A 24740-nucleotide genomic window follows, 5' to 3' on the forward strand; every position below is an offset into this window, starting at 1 on the left:
GAAGCCACTTTCTCAAGGACCTGTGGCCAGTGAGAGCCAAGACGAGAATTCACAGAGCCCAATGCCTAAACTCTCCTCAGCTGTCAGAGAACACCTAGAAATCTTGCCCAATGCCTAAACTCTCCTCAGCTGTCAGAGAACACCTAGAAATCTTGACTTAACTGCTTCAGTAATAAGCACAGTTTTTTGTTTGCTTACTGTGAGCCTACCTGACAGTCTGGAGATGTCTACAGAACCCTCTTCAGAATAAGGTTTTAAATGCACGAGATTAAATCTATACATTGCAAAGGAAATGCATCCCATGCAGGATGGTTAATGTTGATTGTTGACCCGACAGGAGGTAGCATCACCATAGAAACAAACCTCTGGGCAAATCTTTGAGGGAGGTACTAGATTAGGCTAGATGAGGTGGGAAGACCCATCATCTCATGAGCTAGGGTCCGGGGCTGTGTAAAAAAAAAAAAGAGAAGGAGGGGAATTGGAGAGGTGGCTCAGCACTGGCTACTCTTCCAGAGGACCGGGGTTCAATTCCCAGCACCCACACAGCAGCTCACAACTGTCTGCAACTCCAGTTCCAGGGGATCTGGCACCCTCACACAGACATACATGCAAGCAAAACACCAATGCACATAAAATAAAAATAAACTATTTTAAAAAAGAAGCAGGGGTGTGGGGGAAGGGCTGGAGAGATGGCTCGGGGTTAAGAGCAATCGTTGCTCTTCCAGAGGACCTAGGTTTTGATTCCTAGCACCCCCACAAGGCTGCTCACAACTCTAGCCCCAGGGTATCCCATGCTTTCTTCTGGCTTCCCTGGACACAGGCATGCCAGCAATGCAAAGACACACATGCAGCCCAAACACTCATACACATAAAATAATAAAACAGAGAGAGAGGAGAGAAGGGGAGCTTGGAAAGTACAGCAGCAAGGCAAGGAACTAACGCACCATGGGAATACAATTGCTAATCATTTTAAAACAACCGGATTTCTAAAGTAATAATATAAACAGCCTTCTAACACATTAAATAACAAAACCCAGCAGTAAGTCTAGTTCCTGCCGCCACTCTGAAATATTAAAAAGCCTGAGTAACAAAAGCTCTCTGCAACCACTGCAGAGTGATGCGCACACATCTGGATTACTGTTGGTGACAAAGACACCGGTACCGATATGACTGTGGCCTGTTGACTGTGTTCATACCGAAAGGGACACCAACCTTCAGTTAGAAATGAGTGACAAAAATGATGTCACCAGTCTTTCATCCACACACATGGGGCCCTAGGTGTGACTCTCTACCCCATCCCCTACCCCCTGCCCTGTAGCTATGAAACCCTGAGGAATGGGGACATGGGTCTGGTGCCTGTTATCAATTGTTGATGCTCACATCTTGGAGTCCTGGTGTGACCTTGCTGCCACTTCCCCTGTCCAGTTCAGAGTTCCCACAATCTGCTTGCTTTCTGGGTCCCCCCTAAACAGTCTATCACCAGCTCCCATCTAAGCTTGTCTCCCACACCCTGTCTCCAGGAACAGTTCAATACCTCTGCCAAGCAACATCCCCAGGGTGGTGTGGGGAGTTTCTGACCTCTCATATCAGACTTCTGATATGAGTTCAAAAGGGCAGTCCCTGAGCTCAGCTCCCCTAGGATGAGGCATGGTGTCAAGACTACAGCAATAAATGAAAACTCAGGGGTGGATATCTGCAGAGAAGGGAAGAGAGGCGGGAGCTCAGGCAGGACCTCTCATGATGGGAGGCGCAGCCCATCTCACGTCCCAGGGCCCTGCTTGGAGAGTGGAGGACTTCTGGGCCACAGTCTCTTCAGAATGAGACGGGCTTTCCATATTGTCGTATTATGGGGTGGATAACTACAGCAAAGCAGCCTGAGTAAACCAACCACCAGACACCCTCAAGGGCTTACCTCTGACCTGGTGAGACTCAGGGAAAACCCCACAGGTGACTCTAGGAAACACAGCACTTTCTAGAGCTTTCCTAAAGACCCAACACACGAATAGCCACAATCTCTCTCCTCGATTTTCCTCTTTATTCCAGGCACTTGGAGACATTCTCTCCTCCTTCAGTTGCAGTGTCCCCTCGAACAGAAAGTGATATCTGAGAGCCCCTCCAGCTCCTATCTGACCAGGCAGAGATGATGGACTTCCCAGAAGGGCGATGTCACACAAGAGGAGCAGCAGCAGGTTGGTGGTAGCCACTCCAGCTGCCCTGACCACAGCAGGTCCCACAAACAGGGGCAGCTTTATTTCCAGCCCAACCCCAGTAAAAGGGTGGGGCTGGGGCAGAGGGAGGCAGGCTCCGGCACTCCATAGAAAGACAGCCTGACTTGATATCCTTCATCATGTTCCCATGGTTACCTCATCTGACCCATCTCCACAGCAGTCCCTGGGGCTGAGGAAGGAGGCTGCAGAAGTCAAAAGGAAAGCCAAGAGAGGAGGGTGGACAGGCAAAGAATGCCAGGAGGAGGCTTGCAGGGCTGGGTTGCTTGGCAACGCCCTCCAAACAACCTGGGCCTGACATAGATGAAAGGAACTAAAAAAAACAAAAACAGAAAAGTCAAGATGCACACCAGCAACCCCAATGTTTCCTGTTTTTCTAACAAATCAATGAGGATTTCCAAGAAAAGCAAGCTGTACTGCACTCACCCCAGGCACGGCCGCAGAATTTGCACATCTGGTCTGCGCTTCGAGAGCAGCCAGTGGTGGGCCGGGGCACAGGATGTGTCAGGACATCTCAAGACTCTGCAGCTTGAGGATCCTGAGAGGAGCAGGGCCAGGGGACCACCTGCCACAGGCAGCCCAGAAGGTAGTAAGCCACTGCTACCCGCCAGTTCATCCCAGGGCTGCTTTAAAACCTACCTGTCACATTAATGCATCAATGTCTCAGCCATAAGATAAAGAAACACAAAGGCCCTCCATCCTTAGAGAATCCTCTGGGGAGGGTTACATGGGGGCTCCCCCCCCCCCAGGCCAGGCCTATCTATATTCCCTGGGAATTTCTAGTAAGATGGTATAAGGGCTCCAGGAAAGACCAATGGGGCTCTGTTTCCTTGGCAACAGGAAGCTGGTAAGTAGAAGCAAGGTCACTCAGGAAGCTCCCCAGAAGGGGTCCCATCCCAACTAGTCCCTAGCCTCTCTCTTTTTTGTTACAGAGGTTTCCCAGGTTCCTAGTTAAAGCTCCTCCAGGCATGGTCAGGCCAGATTTGGGGCTGAAGATTAACCTCCAGCCTTCTTGTCTCTTGGCTTCCCCAAGAAAGCATGCCTGCTGCCTTCTGCCTAAACCTATCCAGAAAGCTGCCACTGTCCCCAGGAGAACCCTTTCACACCTGTCTCATGCCTTCTTTCTCCTCCACAATCAAAACCCCCATAGTACCTCTTCATCCACACTTGGATGCTCCAGACACTGGAAAAACACCATCTTCCCTGTGGGTCCTGCCAAGCTGGGGATTCCACTCTGCTCACTCGGGCTGCAGACAATTCAGATCTAGGCGAGCTCAGATTGCTGCCCAGCTCAGTCCTCTCGCACCCCACAGAGGCAAGACAGAGGCAGGCTTTAAGCAAGGAGCCATGGTAGGAGAAAAGGAGAACATTTTGAAGTCTATCCTTTCTGCCTTATTCCTGTTTGGCAGGTACCTTAGCTGGGTGGATCTAATGTTCATGTTACACACAGAAACACATACCCTTTGCCGAATCACATGAAACTAAGCTGCAGGCTGTGAATATTGAGTCTTGAATGCATTCATGTGTTACTTATCAACAGGAGAAATGCATCCTTAAGATATGCTGTAGGAGCTGGGCATGATGGCACACGCCTTTAATCCTAGCACTCAGGAGGCAGAGGCAGGCAGATCTCTGTGAGTTCAAGGCCGGCCTGGTCTACAGAGTGAGTTCCAGGACAGTCAGGGCTACATAGAGAAACCCTGTCTCAGAAAACAAACAAAAGCTATGCTGTAGGAAATGCATCCTCAGGATATAGTGTGGGAAATCCATCACCAGACCATTTGGGGGTCATGCAGACACCACAGCGCACTAACATGAGCACAAGATGCAGGAGGCCGCTGCTGGTATGGCCCGGTATGCTGCCCAACAGCAAACATTTCCTTATAAGTAGAAGGAAAACCCTTCATACTACTATTTAAAAGTAGAATATAGTAAATCCGTAAGCCAATAACAGTGACACAAGTCACTTGTTGTCATGATGAAGGTATTATCACGCTATATAATTATGCACTCTGTCCTCTCAATGTTGAGCAGTGCCCCAGCATCAGCACCAAGGCGTAATGTGGTATGCTCCAGCTGTGTGACAGCCATGTCACTGGGCGACAGTAATTATTCAGCTCCATTGTAATGCTACAGGACGGCCATGGTACATCCATTTCACCATCAATGGAAACGCCATTCAATACACGCCTGCATTCCATCGAACCATAGGAACCATAATAAGGTGTTAGCAAGCGTGCACCTATGTTTTGTTGTTGTTTTGCCTTGTTTGAGACAGAATCTCTATGTAACCCTGGTTGGCCTGGAGCTCGGTATGTAGCCAAGCTGTCCTCAAACTCATGAAATCCTCCTGCCTCTGCCTCCCAGGTGCTGGGATTTAAGGCAAGTGTCCACTACATGCTCAAGTGTGCATCTCTTATGACCAAGGACGTTCTCTCCATTGATGGTAAGGTTGTCACACCTATGAATTAACAACAACTGCACAATATTCTTCAGCTATGCCCAGGGGATACAATCTTGTTGGGTCCCTTCTATGTGTCTGGATCCACACCTGACCCATTCTTCAGGGACCTTCTCTAGAAAGAGAGCACTCGGAATTAATTTATGAATAAAGTCCCTCCAGGTACTAACATTCCAAGATTTTGTTCAGGAATGATGTGGGAGAGGCTTGCCTTCCCTAGAAAGTTGGAGATGGGAACCTAATTGCTAGTAATATGGAAACACGAAACTCTGGAAGCCAATCCCAGTCCCACAGCTGTCTACAGGCCTCAGAGGCACCTGACCACAGCACGAACATGGGTATCCAAGAGAAACACTAGAACACTCTCAACCTGCTCAAATACAATCCTGGAAGCCCAGGAACCTGTCACAACAGCACTCAGATCATTATATCCAGGAACCTCACATAGACACTGGACCCTTACATGGGAGGGTAAAAATGTACAGCTATTCCTTTATTTGTTCAACCCGCAATTTCCTACTAGGAGGTTAACAAACATGTGTTTATTAAAGGGCCACCGAGGCAGGCTCTGGCCCTTGCCCACTCAAATGGCACAGCCAGGACTCATTAGATTTGTTGGAAACCAGCCACTCGGTGCAGCATTTAGTCAGATGCCAGCTCCATGGGAATCCACCCTGGATTCAACCAACAGATCTACATTTACCCCTGTTGTATATGCTGCTCCTAGGGGACAGAACACCAACACCAAAGGTATTGCCTCCACCTGGTTCCTGATGTTCCTTCAACCAGGAGGTTTCCTGACTGACTCAGAGGGAACTGAAGATACACACTCCTGTTGGCAGCAGAGGAAAGAGAAAGGCCCCTGAAAACTGACCAGAGGAAAACAAAATGTACAGATGGGCACGGTGGTGCCAGGCTGTAAACCCAGCACTTGGGAAGCTGAGGTGGGAGGATGGTGAGTTTGAGGCCAGCCAGGGCTACATAGCCAGTTCCCAACTGGTCTTGTCTATGTAGTAAGACCTTGTCTCAAACAAAACAACAACAACAACAACAAACAAAAAGCAAAAGAAAAGAAAACAGAGGTATATGATAAGATTGTGGTACCCAAAGATGCTTATAATGGTCTCTATAGTTCAGTAGACTCTAGTTCCTTAAGAAGTGAATTTTAACTTCCCTGTCCTTAAACTGAGGTATGCCAATGACTGTGACAGTTAGTGAGCTACCGTGGAAGTGGCCTGATGTAGCTTCCAAGCCTGGGTCATGAATGGCAAGGCAGGGCCTCTCTCCTCCTCCACCTGGAGTTTGCCTTGATGTGAGGAGGTCCAAGACACATAGAGAAGAATCTGTAGGCTCTCCAATCCACAGTCCTGCTCTCCAGATGTTATCTTCCCAGCTGAGGCTGCACCAAATGCTGAACACATCAGTGACACATGGACACCGTCCCACTACACCAGATCAAACCCCCGACACCCCCATAATTAAGGAAGTAGCTAACATCATACATTTGAGGGCAGTTTCTTTCCCAGCCATAACACGTGGCACATACACACTAGGCACTGTGACAGAAACACTGACAGAGACCAGGCCACTGACTGGAAGCAATTGTGCCATGCGTTCAGCCAAGTCTATGAGGAAACTCAGACAGAAATGGTGCCTTGCACTAGGCAGCTAAGATAATGGCAGCAATTCAGAGGTAGAAGAGCCCTTAGAGATTGTCTAGTCTATGCTCACTTACTCTAGCAAAACCCTTTCTTATCTAGCAGATGCAACCACAAGAAACTCTGCTCGGTGCTGTGGTAGACTCAAAGATGACTGATACATTCACTGTCCTTTGCAAACATGGGCTCCATTGATCCTGGCATGATGATGTCACCACTTTCTGAAGACCTGAACAATCACAACGGCACACCAGGCATACCCCTGCCTCCGGAGCTTTGCACTTGCTGTTCCCTCTGCCTGAAGGCCCTTCTGGACTTCCTGCTGGTTCACCCCTGCTCCTCTTTCTAGTCTTTACATCATGCTGTTGATGAGGACTCCTGGCAGGTCCCATCTCCAGTACTTCACTCCACACCTCCATCAACAAGTCACACACTAGACATTTCTATTTGTTTGTTTTTATACGGGGGTCTCACTGTGTAGCCCTGGCTGTCCTGGAACTCACTATGTAGACCAAGCTGGTCTCAAACTCACAGAGATCTGCCTGTCTCTGCCTCCAGAGTGCTGGGATTATAGGCCCACATTACTATGCCTGGCACGTTTTAGTTTTTCACGGAGCTTTCCATCTCTTACTCCTAGGAGCCTTATTTAGAAGAGTGATGACTTCACCATTAAGAGCACCTACTGCCTTTGCCGAGGACCTGGGTTCAGTTCCCAGCACCCACATGGCAGCTCACAACCATCTGTAAGTCCAGTTCCAGATGATCTAACATCCTCTTCTAACCTCCATGGACACCATGCACACATATAATGCACAGACATTCATTCAGACAAAATGCCCATACATATGAAATCAACAAGTATTTTTGTTTTTGTTTTTTTAAGAATGTAAGCACAAGGGGCCAGAGAGATGGCTCTTGTCAAGGACCCAGGTTCAGTCCCAGCATCTACATGGAGGCACACAACTGTCTGTAACTCCAGTTCCAGGGGATCTAATGCTCTCTTCTGGTCTCTTTGATCAGTTCATGCACATGGTACACATACATCCATGCAGGAAAACACTCATATACATAAAACAAAAATAATTAAATTCTTTTTTTTAAAAAAAAGAATGTTGGTAGTGGTGGTACACCCCTTCAATCGTAGCACTCTGGAGGCAGAGGCAGGCAGATCTCTGTGAGTTAGAGACCAGCCTGGTCTACAGGATGAGCTCCAGGACAGCCAGGGTTGTTACACAGAGAAACCCTGCCTCAAAATCCCCCTACAACCATGCCTGGCACATTTGCTGAATGTATGTATAGATGGATATATGAATGAATGGATGGTTGGATGGATGGATGAATGGATGGATGGATACAATGACAAAGAAGTCCAAAGGAAGACAAGAGAGGATGGAAGCTAAGGTTGAGACACCGCTTTTCTCACCTGGGTCATAAAGTCAGAGCCACAGTCTAGGGACAGCAAGGACTTCAACTGGACTTAGAAGCCCCTCAGGCTGAAATTGAATCTTGAAACCAAACGTAAACTTTCATGAGTCCTGTTCCTCTCATCTCCTGGAAGCCCACAGACACCCGTGGAAAGTGCCGTCCTTGTGACTCAGCCCAAGCATTACAAAGCAGAAGAGAAAGGCAAACAGAGAGGACATGAGCACCTCACCCCAGCGTCTGTAGTGAGGACATGAGCACCTCACCCCAGCGTCTGTGGTCTCCACCGAAGACGACGCTAGGTGCAGAAAATGAGTCACAGATTTTGAGGAAGCAGATTTCCAAGAGGCTGACACTTGAGAGGAAAGAACACAGAAAACCAAAGCCATGTCATGCAGGCGTGTGGTGTCACTGGGGGAGGGGGTAAGGGAATGTAAAGGAGGCAAGGTGGACGTGCGGACGGAAGTGAGGACCCCAAATAAGAATGCACGTGTTACGTTGTGAGCATGTTACAAAAGCCAGGCTTGAGAAGGATGTGGGGGACACCTCGGAGGCCCTGCCAGGTTGTTTTCAAAGTCCAAAGCAGGAGATGTCCACCCCTGGCAGTTGGAGGTGCTTGCATAAAGTCAGATCTCCATTGCCATTGGTTTCCTCAAGGAGACTGGCTGCCCTAGCACACAGTGGGGGTCAAAACTGGTTTATTAAGCCCATAGGAAATGTATATTGAGGGTCTATGACAGGGGTTCTCAACCTTCCTAATGCTGCGACCCTTTAATACCGTTGTGGTGACCTCCAACTATAAAATTATTTCATAACTGTAATTTTGCTGCTGCTATGAATTGTAATGTAAATATCTTTGGAGATAGAGGTTTATTCAAGGGGTTGCGAGCCACAGGTTGAGAACTGCTAGCCTATTACATTATGAACTTCCCAAGGCGTTGAGAGCTCAAAATTTCACACACCTCATGGATGGGGGAAGGGTGTCACAGGAGCAACAATAAAAATTCCAGAAAAGACAAACAACCCTGTAGAAAAATAGGCAAAGTGCTTGAGCCTATACTTTGAGAAAGCAGATAGGCAGTTGGCCTCTAAATACACGAAGAGGCAGTTAATTTCATTAATCATAAGGAAATGCAAATTAAAACCGTAATTTGGTACCACTCCACACCCAGAAGAATGGCTGTAGCGAAGGTGGAAAACAGTGTCTGTGAGGACTTGGAGCCACACGAACTCACAGCTGCTGATGGCAATGCAGCCTGGGAGGATGACTTCCGCACAGAAAGCCCCTCAGTGAAACCCCCTCAGTGGCGCTGCTACAGATCACCCTGTCCTGGGCTTAGGACACAGCCAGGAAGCACAGGAAAAGGCATCCAAGATGGCCTTCAAACTGGAAACAGCAGCGTCAAATGTTAGGTGTCCCAGTGGGGTTCACTACAGGGGAGGTGCAGGAAGGACTGGGAGGCAGGCGAACGTACACTGGCCAAGATTCTACAGAGGAGGTGCTTCTAGAAAGGATTCCCGAAGGAGGAGCTCTTCTGGGTGGCGAGACTAGATCGCGGAAAGGCAAGGGTGGCAGACTATAATCCCTAGAAGGAGTCATCACCCATTTGATGCCTTTAAAGCAGTGTTTCTCAACCTGTGTGTCGTAATCCCTTTGGCAAACCTCTGTCTCCAAAGATAATTTACATTATGATTCCTAACAGTAGCAAAATTACAGTTATGATGCAGCAACGGAAATAATTTTATGATTGAGGAACTGTATTAAAGGGCTGCAGCCTTAGGAAGGTTGAGGACCACCGGCCTAAAGGCTAAAGCATGGCATGGACACTTTAGATGAAGTGTCTGGGCTGGGGTGGTAGGCTGTGGATGGTCTCTGATGACAGATTAAGAACAGAAGGGCTTATATAAGGGCCGTGTGGAGCCATCACTGAAGTCTGACCTGGTGAATGCCACACTCCACTGACTAGGGATCAGAAGTTCGTAGGAGCCACAGGGTGGAGACAGACTGAGGGAGAGGGTCTGATAAAAAGGGATCTGAAGTGGTGGGGATGAAATCCAGGCCCCTTCACAGGCTAGGCAAGCACTCTACCCTTGGGCCGACTCTAGGACCTGCTGCTTATGTTCAGCTTTGGGTTGTAAGTGTGGATAAATTCATCTCGGACAAATAAAGCAAAGAAACCACTGCTGAGCGTCTGTAAAACTGGAGAAAACAACAGATGTGTAAGAGAAAGCGAGATAAAAGGTGGACAGAGGAGAAAGGTAGAATCCTGGGAATCCACCAGCCCTCAGGAATGTACCCTTAAGAGGCAGTGCCTGAACGCTTAGATGGGGATCCTGGAACTCCAGGGGCTAGAAGCGGATTTGTTGATTTAAAACAGGTAACAAAACTGAGGGCTGTGTCTGTCACCTCCTCCACATCCCCACTATCTCATACATCTGGCTCAGGCACCTTCTGGAACAAACTTTTCACACAACTCCAAATAGTTCACATAATTTGGGCCTGAGCTGAGCCCCACAGGTTCAGAACTATGTTTTCTTGACACCTGCAGGCTGATTCAGCCCTGCTTTTCATTTTCCTCCATGCCCTCAGAGCAGCTTCTGTCTTTCTCAAGTAGGAGGTTGTTTTTTTTGATACATCTAAAACTCATGGTAATTCCCCTGCCTCAGAATCCCAAGTACCAGGCTCACAAGTATGTGTCACCACAGCCAGTGAGTGGATATTTTTACTAGCAAATCCTTTAAAGGGTCACACCCTTATCACTGTTTGTTTTCATTTACCGTTCATAGCAAATGTTCTTACACAAACCAATATTCTCACATCATAACCCACAGTGCAGCATGTCACAGTCATAGGCTTTCACACCACAGCCCTTAAGCTGGGTGGTTCATATATTCCATCCTTCCTCTGGTGAGTTCAGAGAAATAATGCACCTTAAAAAACCAGCCCTGTGGGGCTGGAGAGATGGCTCAGCGGTTAAGAGCACTGGCTGTTCTTCCAGAGGTCCTGAGTTCAATTCCCAGCAACCACATGATGGCTCACAACCATCCGTAATGAGATCTGGTGCCCTCTTCTGGCCTGCAAGCTTTCATGTAGGCAGAACACTATATACATAATAAATAAATAAATCTTAAAAAAAAAAAAAACAGCCCTGTATCTTTAAATTTGAGCTGTAGGGTGGGCCTCTCGCTACAGAGAAATGTGGAGGGCATTCCTATCCCCTTGGCCAAGAAGACCTAAAGAACCTTCCAAGATCTTCCCAGAGACTTGCATCAGGGCCTGGGGATAAGAAGGGGCTCTGGACACAAGCTCATGTTCTTGTAGGCGACATAACAATAGGTCCAAGGAAACGGCTGGGTGCCCCAGAATTTGTCATGCTCCGGGAGGAGCCAGGAAGACCCTACCACATGGCTCCTCAGGCCACATAAGCATGTATGCACAGAGGAGGTTGCACCCTCCATCTAGGTGAACCACAAACCAGAAATAAGAGTTCTGTCTCCTGGGGGGTTTTCCATGGACCACTCCTTCCCAAAGGGAGGCCTCCTTCCTCTCCAAAGCCCAGCTCCCCTTCAGAAAAACAAAGTGGGGACTAGGCAGACAGCTTAGTCCATGAAGTGTTGATACACACATGATGACCTCAGTTTGGATCCTCAGGACCCATGTAAAAAGGCTGGGCACAACAGTCTGCAATCCCAGTGTGGAGAGTGGGAGATGGGGGTGCGGGGACAGGAGGATGCCTGGAGCTCACTGGCCAGCTCATCTTGCTGGATTGGTGAGGTCCAGGTTCAGTGTGAGATCCTGTCCTAAAAAGAACTAATGTGGAAAAAAAATAGAGGAAGACATTGGACATTGACCACTGGATTCCACAAGTATGTGGACATACACATACCCCAGACACCTGTGTGCACACATATAAACATGTACACATGCACGAACTACACACGGAAAGAAGGAAGGGAGGGAGGGAGGGAGGGAAGAGAGAGCAGGGAGGAGGAAGGAAAGAGAAGAGAGAAGGAGGGAGGAAGAGGGAGAAAATAAGAAAGCAAAGGAAAATAAGAATCTTGTCCTTCCTCACGCTGGTCCCTGGTCTCCTCTTGGAGTCAGAGAAGGAAGCTTGTTCCTGGTGTCGTCCTAAAGGGTTCCCATCACTCTACAGGGCTGTGTCTCTGAAAAGCACTTCGTGGTTTTGCAAGTTATAAAGGGCGGTATGTAAAATAATCCTAATTATTTATAGTATTTTCTTCTCAACTTAAACACATGTGGTCTTCCTCTCCCTTGACCTATTCTAGGTCAGGTAGGCCAGGCACCCCTGGAGATGTCTGAACAAGGCCCCCAGAAATGCCCCCAGACCATTTCTTGTTTCACTCCTCCTGAAAACACTGCTCCCAGTTGCCCCACAGCCTACTGGGTAGGCGGGACAGGAAGCCTCTAAGTCATGTAAATACTGTGTTGCAAACAGACACTTCCCCAGCCTTCTGTACACAAGCTGTCACAGACTGGGGCTTGTCAGGGGTTGGAGAGAGGCTCCTCAGGACTTCCCCCACCCCACCCACCCTCTGCTGATGCTGACTGGACTAAAGAGTGCAAGAGGGTCCCCAGAAGGATCGGCACCTGCAGTTTGTCAGAGCTCCTGGGGTCTGAAACAGCCCCAGAGGACATCTGCCTCGTCCTGTTCCAGAAAGGCACAGACACAGGTGTCTGAACCTGTCAGCTACTCTCAGGAAGGCAGTGAGATGCTTGGAAGGAATAGCCCCCTGGAGGAGTTCAGTGAACACCTCCCCCACCGGGAGAGTTCAAATACGGGCAGTTCAGCCTACTACTCAGCCTCCATGGCTGAGGCTCAGGTCTTCCTGGGCTGGCTGCTTCACAGGGCAGTCATAGCCTCAGCCACCACTGACTGAACACGGCCAAGTGACAGCCCTGCCGAAGCACTGGGGACTCAGGAGTGGAAAGGTGCCTGAAAACATTATTTACTAGGAAAGGCGGGAGGTGGGGCGGCAAGAGCCCATTAGGTCTTGGCGGGGGGACTGAGCTTGAGAGGACAAGGCTTCCTAAAAATCACAGTACGACTCTACTATATCCCAAGGAAGACCAAGGACATTTCCCCAAAGTGGGATGCCATCGAAGGGTTCTGGCTGCAGTAATGAAGATTTTGTGACTCCCGATGGAGAAAGGAAGAGCCTGTGACAAAAGCCCTCCACGGGTGCACAGTGAAGAAAACTCGAGTGGACCTCAGAAGAAGGGATAGGGACGTAAAAGAGTCAGGGAGTGAGGGGGCAGCATCACGACGGGACAGAGAGGAGAGAAACGGATGCCGGGCAGCATCGGAGATGACGCCAAGATTTCAGAACTGGAGCTGAGCTGCAGAAGGGACAGAAATGGGGAAGTCCGCAGAGGAAGTGTGCTAGGTCCCAGATGTGTGTTCGCAGTGAAACAGTGCATCCAAGGGAAAACAGACAAGATGCCCGTGGAGACCACGGCTGGGATGAGAGAGAGAAGTATAGCCGGGGAGAGAGCGGACCAAGGCCAGCTGAGGACTGGCTGGCTAGAGGCCTGAGCGGGGAGGGAAAAACTCCAGTCCACAGCAGAGGGCATCAAATTTCCACAGAAACTTCCAAGAAGTGCGACTCAGCGGCACATGCTTGCAATTCTAGGAGGGTCACAAGTTAGAGTCGCTTTTGAGGGAACGGCCCAGTCTTAGGCTTTGTTCCCTGTAGATTTAAGTTGGGTTTTCCTAACAATCACTTTTTAAAAAGTTCTGTGGGTTTTTTGTTTTGTTTTGGTTTTTTTTTTTTTGTTTGTTTGTTTTGTTTTTTGTTTTTTCGAGACAGGGTTTCTCTGTGTAGCTTTGCGCCTTTTCCTGGAACTCACTTGGTAGCCCAGGCTGGCCTCGAACTCACAGAGATCCGCCTGGCTCTGCCTCCCGAGTGCTGGGATTAAAGGCGTGCGCCACCACCGCCCGGCTGGTTTTTTGTTTTGTTTTGTTTTGATTTTTTAGACAGTCTTGCTATGCAGCCTGGAAGAGATGGTAATACAGGAAGGGAGGGAGGGAGGGAGGAAGGGAGGGAGGGAGGAAGGGAGGGAGGGAGGGAGGGAGGGAGGGAGGAAGGGGAAGGGAAGGGAAGGGGAGGGGAGGGAAGGGAAGGGAAGGGAAGGGAAGGGAAGGGAAGGGAAGGGAAGGGAAGGGAAGGGAAGGGAAGGGAAGGGAAGGGAAGGGAAGGGAAGGGAAGGGAAGGAAAGGAAAGGAAAGGAAAGGAGGGAGGCCCAAGGGAGACACAGGCAAGAAAGAGGCTATTGGAATTTGCCAACATACAGTCAACGTCACTGTAGATGAAACTATCCAATCAAGACTTGACTAACAGTAAGGACTGTCACAACTGTGGCTTGAGAAGGGACTTATAGTCACGGGGAGTCTTGTCATAATGGACACCAGGAGGGGAGGAGCAGGTCCTTTCTGCTGCACCATCAGAACTCCCACAAGGCTGCATCCAGAGAGCAGCCCAGGAACTTCCAGGTCAGATCTGGAGTCAAGTGGTCCAGGAGGTGACAGGCTCGGAGGGATAAGGAGGACACTCTGTGACAGAGATTAACCGTCACATCTGTTCCCTCTAGTGGCCTCAGTGTCCGTCACACCACAGCCCTATAATCCCCCAGCATAGTCATTGGCCAAGGCTCTGAGCATCCAGTTGTCTCAAAATGAATCTCCTAAGATGTCAGTACAGAAATGAATGTGAAATTCAAAGGCTTATGAAATATTGGCTCGAAAGTCCCACATTCAAGAGGCCATTCACACCTGGCTCACCAAGGAGGTTGTGTGGCCAGCTGTGACAGTTGGATGGATTCTGCCCAGATGACTTTTGGCAGGACTTAGTACATCAGAGGAAGCAAAACACAGAAGACCCCAAGCAGAGTCCACACCCCACGCTTGGGCTGTAACACGATCTAGTCTTCAGTCGGGGGGTCACCATGGACAGTGATGTTTTTCTAACAGCCAGGAGGAACACACTGAGACGCAGAGATGTGGGACTTTTGAGGGAACTGCCCAGCTTTAGGACTTTGTTCCCTCAAGACCACTAAACTTCTTACATTTAAACAATGTTTTTCAGAACAATCAATTGAAAAAAGTTTTTTGAAACATTCTTGCTATGTAGCTTAGGCTGGTCTCAAACTCATGGCAACTCTCATGCAGGCGAGCACCACCACCCGCAGACAGAACAATCTTGGGCACCATTGGTCAGACGCCATCGCTAGGAGTGAGGGGAGAGGTATCTCGCACCCCACTCTCCCAGCTATCACGGCGTTTTCCCTGAACACTTCCACCACCGAGGAAGATCGCTGTCAACATGTGGCCTGTTCCGACTTTCTCTGAGACCTTCCCTGAAGTGAGCTGAACTCGATGCCCTTTTCATTTCCTCTCACTGAGCCCGTTCCCATCCTGTCCACCTTTTCCGAAGGACGCTGAAGATGGGTGGCACCGAAGGACGCTGAAGATGGGTGGCACCTCGTTCATCTCTATTTAGAGAAAATCTTCTGCTTTTAAGATAATTTTATATCATGTCGTTACCTCCCCCTGCGCCCTCGCCCCATTACCTTTCTCTGGGCATAACATGGGCCACTGATCATCATCCCCATGAAGGTGCCTGGGAGGAGACAGGGAGGGCTGAACTGCACTCAGAGGGATCTGCCTGGCTTCCTGTGGAAATGACCTTCGCTTAAACTGCAGGGCGTGTAAGGTGAAGGCTCGGTGGCTGACGGTCAAGAACCAGAGATGACTCTCTGGTGTCAGCTCTGGGCGGCTGAGGGTCACAGGTGTGCGCCTAAGAGAACTGAAAAGTAGAGGAGAGAAGAGCGTGGCAAGTGGGAAGCCAGCCGGGGATCCAGCCGCAGAGGACCGCAGCAGCGGGGGAGCTCTCAGAACTGTCGAAGGACAGACCGCTGCAGCGGGGGAGCTCTCACAACTGTCGAAGGACAGACCGCTGCCTACTCTGCAAGTTGCTCCAGGGTGCAAGAGCTGAAGAGCTTCCAAGCTCACCTTGCAAGGCAGCATACTGGAAATGAAGGACAGCAGTGGGGGCAGACTCACCGTGTGCTGGGGTAATTTGAGCCGTAGATGTTCCCCCCAAAGGTATGCAAACCCTAAAGGCTTGGTTTCTCTTTCTTAAAGGGTGATGGGACCTTTAAGAAGTAGGGGCTAGCCGAGGTGGAGGCACTCGGGAGGCAGAGGCAGGCGGATCTCTGTGAGTTCGAGGCCAGCCTGGTCTACAGAGCGAGTTCTAGGGAAGGCGCAAAGCTACACAGAGAAACCCTGTCTCGAAAAAAAAAAAAAAGAAGAAGAAGAAGAAGAAGAAGAAGTGGGTAATAAGAGGTCTTCACGTTACTGGATTGTGCCTGTGTAGGAGACTGAAAGACTCCAGAGTGTCTCTCTGCGTCTGTCTCTGTCTCTCTGTCTGTCTGTCTGTCTGTCTTTGGCTTCCCAGTCATGATGTAAGCAGTTTCATTCTATTTCACTGCAGCCATGACCTATTCTCTCACAGCAATGAAGCCAACCCACCATAGACTGAAAGCTCCAAAACTTAGAGCCTAAATCAGCCTCTTCTCTTTACGACTCAGGTATTTCAGGTGTCTGACAATGCTGGGAAGCTACCATGTAAGGACAGATGCAAAACTCCTAAGAAGGCTCGCACAGAGCAAACCCGGTACTGTATTTAAAATAATAATTGAATTCAGTCCAGGAATGCAAGGAAGGCCCAATGTGGGGAGGTTAAGAATATGTCATACAAACCCATGCCGAGGCGAAAGAATGCAGGAATTTTCTACTATATGTTTAAAAATATATTTGACAACCTTAATGTTGACAGCAATTGAAGAAAACATCTTTCAAACAACTTGCTTTGCTGCTAATGTATCACAACCACAAAGAAAGGAAGTCTTAAAGACAAGCCACTCTCCAGGAACAACGGCTCTGTAGACATGAGGTGCAAAGAATGACAGTGGCCATGTCTCCCCTGTCCCCCAATCCTAGCCATAAATCTGGTCCCCTGGTTGGGGAGCAGAATAGAAGCGCTCCTTGTCAGCACTCTCCTAGCATAAGGCAATGCTCATCCACCATCTTGGAAATAGGTTGAAATCAAATATTCACAAGTCATCAGAAGCTGGTAGCCAGACATGGCAGCACACACCTGTAATCCCAGCTCTCGGGAGACGGAGGCAGGAGGAGTGAGTGTTAGAGGCCAGTCAGAGCTACATAGTGAGATCCCACCTTAAAAAATAAAATCCAGAAGAGGTCCTTAGTGTGAGATCACAAAGTTCAGCAGTCCCCTGACACATGTCTCAAAATCTCACTACAGAGTCACTTAGGTGGTTCCCCGAGTGCTCTCTAAAGTATTCATCACCCATCGCCACCTGCAGTTTGCCTCTGCTAACAGCTGCCTTCCCGTGGAGCCTCACTGCACAGAGGTGATTGTGTTTTCTAGAACATAGCTTACTAAGCCAGGCTCTTTCTTGGACTATAGAAGTCTAAGAAGACCTTGGAGTTTTATGTAAAAGAGACCGTGTGTGTGTGTGTGTGTGTGTGTGTGTGTGTGTGTGTGTGTGTGTGTGTGTGTTCACATATACATGTGTGTTTACCCTTTCATCAGGGTTCCAAAGGGGCCCACTACCTAGACTAGTGGTTCTCAATCTGTGAGTCTTGACCCTGTAGGGGGGTTTTGAATGACCCTCTCACAGGAGTCATCTAAGACCATTGGAAAACACAGATATTTACATTATGATTCATAACAGTAGCAAAATTACAGTTATAAAGTAGCAATGAAAATAATTTTATGGTGCGTGGGGGGGGGCGGTTCACCACAACATGAACAACCGCATTAAAGGGTCGCAGCATTAGGAAGGTTGACAGGCACTGCCCGAGAGAGTGTTTGAAACTCTTCTGGAAGAACTGTAGGTGGAGACGACGTGATCTAAGAAATGCAGAAAACCCCAAGTGGAGGCTGGCCACGTCGACCATGTTGGGTGGAAGTGGTTGTGTGAAGATTTGCCTGACAAGAGCCTACACCACGGAGCCACACAGGAACAAACACTCAACCAGATGCCCAGCCGTATGGATGTCAGGGTTCTAGGAAGACAGCGCTAGATGGAGAAGTGGGAGCTGGCCAAGAGCCTTATTACATGATACAGAGAATCAAGAGCTGGGGGTTCTGAACTTGGCAAGAACACAGTTCCCAAGAGGGATTGGATAAAGGCATGGCTACAATGGGTAGAATTTCCCATGGGAGAGAGACTCCCTGAGCTACTAATGAAAGTATTACTGACTACAAGGGGTCCGCAGTGGGACATGCTCTCCAGCGACGAACAGAGAAAAAGAAGAGGCAGCCTTCTCCCACCACAACAGTATTCAAGACCTCGATGTTCACAAACTGCCCCTTGGAATATGGGAAAGGGAGGAGCATGGAAAGAATCCTTGGTCCATGTCAGACGTGGAACCAATCACGACATTCAGTTGTGGCATCTAATTTTAGAAGGAGGAAACCCCTCGTGATTACACATACAGCCTGAGCTGTTGAGGGACAAATTCATGAGGGAAGATATCCACAGAGCCATAAGCAGGTATCTGGCAAATGTCCATCTTATTATTATGAGTGTTCTTCTCTTTTATTGCATCTCTCTCAGGTCTCAAGTATGACACAATTCTAAACCCCACACTCCCCTTCTGTAATCCCACAGCATCATGTAATTCTCACACTTAGAATGAGATGATCTCTGTGTTGGGTATCCTGAACTACTAGACCACATCTCCTTGGAAGCAGGAGCAATGCCTGCCTTCCTGTGTCTTCTGAGCCTGGTCCATGGCTGTACACTGAACATGTTCCACAGCAAAGTCCTGACTATGGAAGGTTAGGCAGGATCAAATGCCATGCGGCTGCCATCTAGACAGGGGAAATGACACTCAGAGAGGTCATCTGATTGTAATCAAGGCTTTGAGGCTACTGTGGAGGAGTGAGGTAGAAACAGGACCCCTAGACTGGAATCCACCTTCATTCCTCACATCCCAGCCCTGTCCCCACCCCACCATGAAGAAACCACACAAGCTCATTTGCCTAGGTCAACACAATAACAAGACTCCAGAGGACACGAAAATGAAAAAGCACAACAGTCTCCAGGGACCCCACCCTGCTGACCCCGACACTATCCTGCATCTAAGCAGCTTCTACTGGGGCTGTGCATGGAGGGCTCCTTGCGTGAGACCCCAGGGAGACTCAGCTTGAAGTGGTGACAGCTTGAAGCCACACTGACCATCCACAGGTCATAGCTATGTTAGCCCCTGGGAAGTCCCTGTGGGCCAAGGCAGTCAGTGCCATACTGGAAGGCCATCGAGGGCAGTAGCTTAGTGTTGTAGGGTGAGAGTAGAGGTTGGGGGAGACTCTGGAAGATGGAGCTTGAAGTGTCCACTGAGGGAGGAATTTTCGGTTCACCAGGTGGGCAGAGAAAGGGGAGAGCAATCTGGGGCGACCAAACAGAATCTTCAAAGCTGACTGAGCATCACAAGAGGAAGCAGCACGGTGGACCTGGGCTGGGGGCAGGAGAACTTGGTACCCCTCTGCAGGCTTTCCGCTGAAAAGCAACTCATTCAGATGTAGGATCTCCCATCACCATAGCAACACGATGCAGGAAGCCTCCTGAGGCCAAGCTCTACTGGCTAGAATCTGGGCCCCAAAGGATAGTTAGGAGACTCATGCTCTGAGCTACTGAAGTCATCTACTTTCTCATTTCTCATCCCCTTGTGAGATCTATGCCTTGAACACCCAGAAGTCACCTAACATATAATTCCAATTATCCAAAAGGTTGCTGCCAGCCTTGGGGTGGGTGTCGGGGCGGGGAGGGGGGGGGAAGGAGTCTACCTCAGAAGTGCAAGGCAAGACACGTACTCGATAACCACAGGCCACCACTGGAACTTGCTCCTCTCTGGTCAAGAGCGGCTGCCAGAGTCATCCTAGGTCTGGCATTTTCTAATTGAGTGGCTTCAGCACCCCGTTTCCTTATCTGTAAAGTGGGGGTGATAGCTCCAGCTATCTCAGTGTGGGTATCGAGGTGAAAGGGCACGCAGAGCTTAGCACAGTGTCCAATACACCACACAACTGTAGCCGAGGGGTGGGGGGAGAGTCACGTAGAAGGATGAAAGGGAAGTGGTGGGAAAAAGATCAGAAGCGGCCCGGGGTGCAAAGGAGAAGAGTGGATTAGAACTAGTGGATCACATTCTCAAGAAGTTACTTTGTGCTCTACTTAACAAAGCAGCCAACACTGTCTTTAAAACGAGGTACTACAGGGCCAGCTGTGGTGGTGCATGCCTTTAATCCCAGATGAAAAGCAATTCAAAAAGCACTTGGGAGCAAGAGGTAGGCAGATCTCTGTAAGTTCAAGGCCATCCTGGTTTACACAATGAGTTTCAGGTCAGCTAAGGGGCTACACAGGAAGACTGTCTTAAAAATAAAACAAAGAAAAGAAAAAAAGAAAGAAAAAGAAAAAAACTAGACACCACAAAGAGTTTGGTGCTTATGAGATGTAAGTTTTTAAATGTATGCAGAATAGGAGAATGACATATGTGTGTACCCATGTACCTCTAAAACATTTCTGTAAAACATACCCTGTATTTAACAGACTGCAAGATGTCACTGATTGTAAAGACGCACCATCGTTTTGTGTGTTGACAAGGAAGAATATTGGGTCTTATTATAACTGGAATAGGTTAGCTTCAGCGTTGCTGAAATATGAACGTGAAGTGGGGCATAGCGGAACTGCCTGTAACCACAGCACTTACGAGTTCAAGGCCAGTCTCGGCTACATACTGAGTTGGAGGTCAGCATGGGGGACAGCCTGAGACTGTCTCAAAGAACAAATAAACTGAACAGGGGAGATGGCTTCCCTCCAAACTTGACAACCTGAGTTTGTTGCCTGGAACTCACAGAGTAGGAAAGAACCAACTCTCTCAGGTTGCCCTCTGACCTCCACATGTACCATGGCAAGCATGCACACGTACACTCACACCCATACCCACAAATAATGAGCGTTTTAATAATAACGGATCTATAGATGTAATAAAATGTGAACATATGCCCATCTCCAAACTGAGGACATGTCCTTTCACGGCATATGCATTGCTGTCCCATTTATCTATGCCAAAGGTGAGAATTTACACCAGGCTATGCATACACATATACATAGCTCATAGGTCAGCCCCTTGGTCGGGCTGAGCCTCTTTAAATAAAAGGTGTTCTAGGGGCTTGTAAGAGCTTGGAACAAACATAAGTGAGGGTCTCCTGTGTAGCCCTCATTGCTCACCTGTCTCCTTTCATTTCCCACATGGCCCTGTAGATCAGAAGTATATATAATTTTATATAATAGCCCATTTTACAAACAAGGAGACTGAGGTAAGTAGAGGGAAGTCATATGCCAGGGTCTGGCTGGAACTCGGGTCTCTATTCCATCTTACACATGGTTCCCAAGCAACAGCTCCACCCCTGGCTGAAGGACCTTATTTAAAATTTGGTTCACCTTGGACAGCTGTACTGTACCGCTGTGGCTCTCTTTGGGCAGGCATTGCAGGACACACAACACTATTCTGGAAACCCGACCTTACCGGGTGGTTCACAACAGGCAAAGAACGGCAAGTCCAAAGCGAAGGACAGCCATTCAGAAAAGGTCTTCAGGTGAGTTGGCCTGCTTTTAGCTCTCCGGTTGCCAAAAGCCACCCCTCCTCTCGCAGGAGGCTTAACTCACATCATACCACATCCTGCGGCTTTCATCTCGCCTTCCTTTTCCCTCTGAACAGCCTCCTTCCTCCTACTGTCCTGAACTTCTTGCATATTTACCGCCACCACCCTCGGATGGGCCATCATGCCAGCGCTCGAGCACACACACACACGTGTAGGCTCACATACATTCATAAACTCATACACGCGTGTCTCCGGCGTGTAAACGTTCTGACAGTGCCTAGAAAAGCAGCCGTGTCTGAGGGTCCATGCTCACTGACATGGGGCAGCCTGAAGCTCGACGGAGGACAACGCCCAGGTCCTGATGCCAAAGGACTCCTGTTGCCCACGCACCCCACAGAGTTCAGAGCCAGAGGACTGCAGGTTCCTTTACTCTAGAGCACAGGGTGGCCTGTGGCCCAGCAGGAGGCTGCGCACACACTTGGCCTCATAACTACTTCAATCTTGATAAGCAGTCCCGGGACGCCCCTTCTGCCTCTGGGACAACCCATGGGTTTTTAGCCTCGTGTCCCCGAGGTGGACTTCAACTGCGGAACTGGAAGACCGCCAACTGTCCAGCTTACTTACCAGCTGCAGTTGGGGCACATTGCTCCAGGATGGTTCCAACCGGCTCTGGCTGTGCCTCGAGCTCTCACCCGTGCCCTCAGCACTTTCCCCCGCCCCAATCAGCCCAGCCACACACCTGCAGTCCCCGCCGGGCGCCGAGCCCCTTTCCAGCGAAGACTCCCTGCTGTTGGGGTGAGGTCCAGACCACCGTGAGGCGGCTGGAGCTGGGTAGCAAGTCCCAGCATCTGCTCAGTCTCTACAACCCCGGGGGGCGGGGCCTTCGGGGCGGGGCTTGGCAGGGGCGTGGTCTGGGCAGGGCTAGCCGCCCGGCCGGGCTCTCCCGCCCTCTGGTGGCCGGGTCGCGTTAGGCCGGTACCACTGACCCTTGAGTCCTAGGATTTAAAGCCACTGAGAAGCTGTCCAGAGCTGGGACCCCCACCTGCCTAGGGACTACAGGCCCCGGCTGGTGTACCAGCACCGAGCATCACAGCCCCCCAAAGAGTAAGGTGAGGTTCGGGGTGAGGGGGAGCGGAAGAGCGTTTTGTCTGCGCAGGAGGGGTGGGTGGGGGCTTCGGGGAAGGAGGAGAAAGAGGAAGCTCCGATGAGCTGCTTCCTTCTCTGATGAGCTGCATTGCGACTCAGCGCCCCACTTCCTCCTCCTACTTCTATTTTTTTCGGGTGCTCTTAACCCTTAAAAAACCTGCACCCCCGCTGCACAGATGAGCACTCTGACTGCAGGAACCTTCCTAGAAACTTCCAGCCAATCCAAACTTCCCAGCACTGCTTCCCCAGCCTCTGGTTCCATGTGCCACCACCTCTTCACAGTACCAGAATCTTTTGTTCCTTCAACTGGGTCCCACTTTCCCAGGAGTAGGTCCAAAACCGACCACAAGGTCATACGTTATTGTTGGTCAAAAGTTATTGTTGGTCAAAAGCCACAGCCCTACCTGAAGGCTAATGTGAAAACCCAATGGCTTTTCTTTTCCTGACTCCCTAAATACCAAGAAAAAGCGACTTCCCCAAATGGACAGAAACAGAAAGTACCCTTTGGGCAGGCAGAGAAGTTGGAAGTGGATGGGAAGGGACTCAGTGCCCATCATGGGCCTCTCCACAGGGGTCTCGCCTCTAACAACCCGTTAACAGCCCCGGGCAATGTGGTCCACACAACTGTCTCCCCAGGCTGCACTTTGCTTAGCACAAACATGCAAACATTTGTAGGAGGAAGAGGAGAGGGGCTGAGGAAGCAGGATCCGCTGTAAAGGAGTAGACAAGATTGACAGTGTGCACCAGATGGAGAAGATGGAGAAGAGCGCTTTTAACGGTAAAATAAGTGCTAGAGAAGTTATGAGAAGCTGTTTGACTTCTTCTGTATCTTTGGTGTTCCTAAAACTGAAGGCAGAGTAAAGCCGAAGCCCTAGAAAGCTCAGAAAATCAGAAACCCAGCAGCATTGCCCTGCGACGGCACTCTCTTTCGAGCAGCTGTGGCCCAGATGTGGAGTTTGAAATTATCCTCCCTTCAACCCTGGGGTGTGGTTGCTGTCCCTGCAGGGCTGACCACCAGCCAGACCTCAAGAGCACCTGGCATCTTCTGGACAGAAATTAGAATGACAGCTACCAGAAACATTCCCCAACGCAGCTGGGAAGACCCAAGAGTACTTCTGTCATTCAGTGGCACCTGGCTGCATTCCAATGCACCTCTTCTGTGGCTCTGCTCGCAAACATGGCTATTTCTGATCACTCTCCTCCCCTTCACTGCCTGATGTTTTCAAAGAGCAGCCTGCCCTGTTCAACTTCCCCATGTTACTTTAATTCCTGTGTTCTGAAAGAAGGTCACCAGGAAAACCTCAAATGCCAAATCCAGTGTGCTGGTTTTCAGACCTTACTCCTGCCACCTTTCCGAGGAAACTCCCCCCCGCCCCCGCCCCGGGTCCTGAACCCCGTTACCTCGGAGCACTGTTTCAGGCTCCTTTTCCTTCTTCATCCTCCCTTTAATGTTGGAATCATTGCATCCTTGACCGAGACTGCGTCTCTTCTCCCAGAGCAGTTTCGTCTGTCTGTCCATCCCACTCAAACTGGTAGCCGGGACTTCTCTCTTGAGCTGAGACTCTGTGATTCTGCTGCCACTGCACCTCATGCCTCAGGCATGGGGGCCCAGGCACCTTCTTCCCTTAACAGCAGGCTCCAGCCCTTAACAGCACTGTGTGGAGGGCAAAGCTTCCCACGTAGGAAGCCTAGACAGCCAGCTCACACCCCAACTCTAGCATGTGTTCTTTCAAGCTAACGTTCTACTCACAGTAAACCACACCTCAGCACACAGAACACCGGGAAGGGAGTCTTCACTGGGATTTTCAACCCTCCATGCCCGTCCACACTCTGATTTCTGTTTAGATTGCCTCCCTCCCTCACTTCCCTCATCAACTATTCACTCTACACCCAGTCAGCAAGTCACTTCAGCCGCCATTTATTCCTGGATAAAGACTGGAACCCTGGTGAGCTGGGAAACAGAGACGACCCAGATGTTTGAGAGAACCTGACACAATGAGAATCATTTACATCCTCTAAATTATACTAGCATCCTCTAAATTACACTAGCATCCTCTAAATTATACTCCCTTTCCCCCCCAAAAAAAGGGGGAGGGAAAAATAAAACATTTTTCATTTGTA

At 49.5% G+C, this 24740-nt stretch overlaps 1 protein-coding gene and 1 long non-coding RNA gene across 6 annotated transcripts in view; one reads left to right on the forward strand and one right to left on the reverse strand.

Annotated features, from left to right (window-relative positions):
- The window catches only part of Pik3r5 (phosphoinositide-3-kinase regulatory subunit 5), a 63288-nt gene extending 40951 nt beyond the window's left edge, over positions 1-22337 (reverse strand). For 3 of the 5 annotated variants that reach the window (XM_052758187.1, XM_052758186.1, XM_052758183.1), the window contains exon 1: positions 22213-22337. The gene's annotated coding sequence lies outside the window, so the exon portion shown is untranslated. The other 2 variants (XM_052758184.1, XM_052758185.1) reach the window with 2 other exon arrangements.
- Positions 22338-22417: 80 nt separating this feature from the next.
- Positions 22418-24740, forward strand: LOC128122989 (uncharacterized). The gene is made up of 2 exons (XR_008222546.1): positions 22418-22582; positions 23295-24740. It is a non-coding gene; the product is annotated as an uncharacterized LOC128122989 (long non-coding RNA).

This window comes from Peromyscus californicus, unplaced genomic scaffold (assembly GCF_007827085.1).
Source record: "Peromyscus californicus insignis strain IS unplaced genomic scaffold, ASM782708v3 Scaffold_3__1_contigs__length_106647218, whole genome shotgun sequence".
Classification (NCBI taxonomy): domain Eukaryota; kingdom Metazoa; phylum Chordata; class Mammalia; order Rodentia; family Cricetidae; genus Peromyscus; species Peromyscus californicus.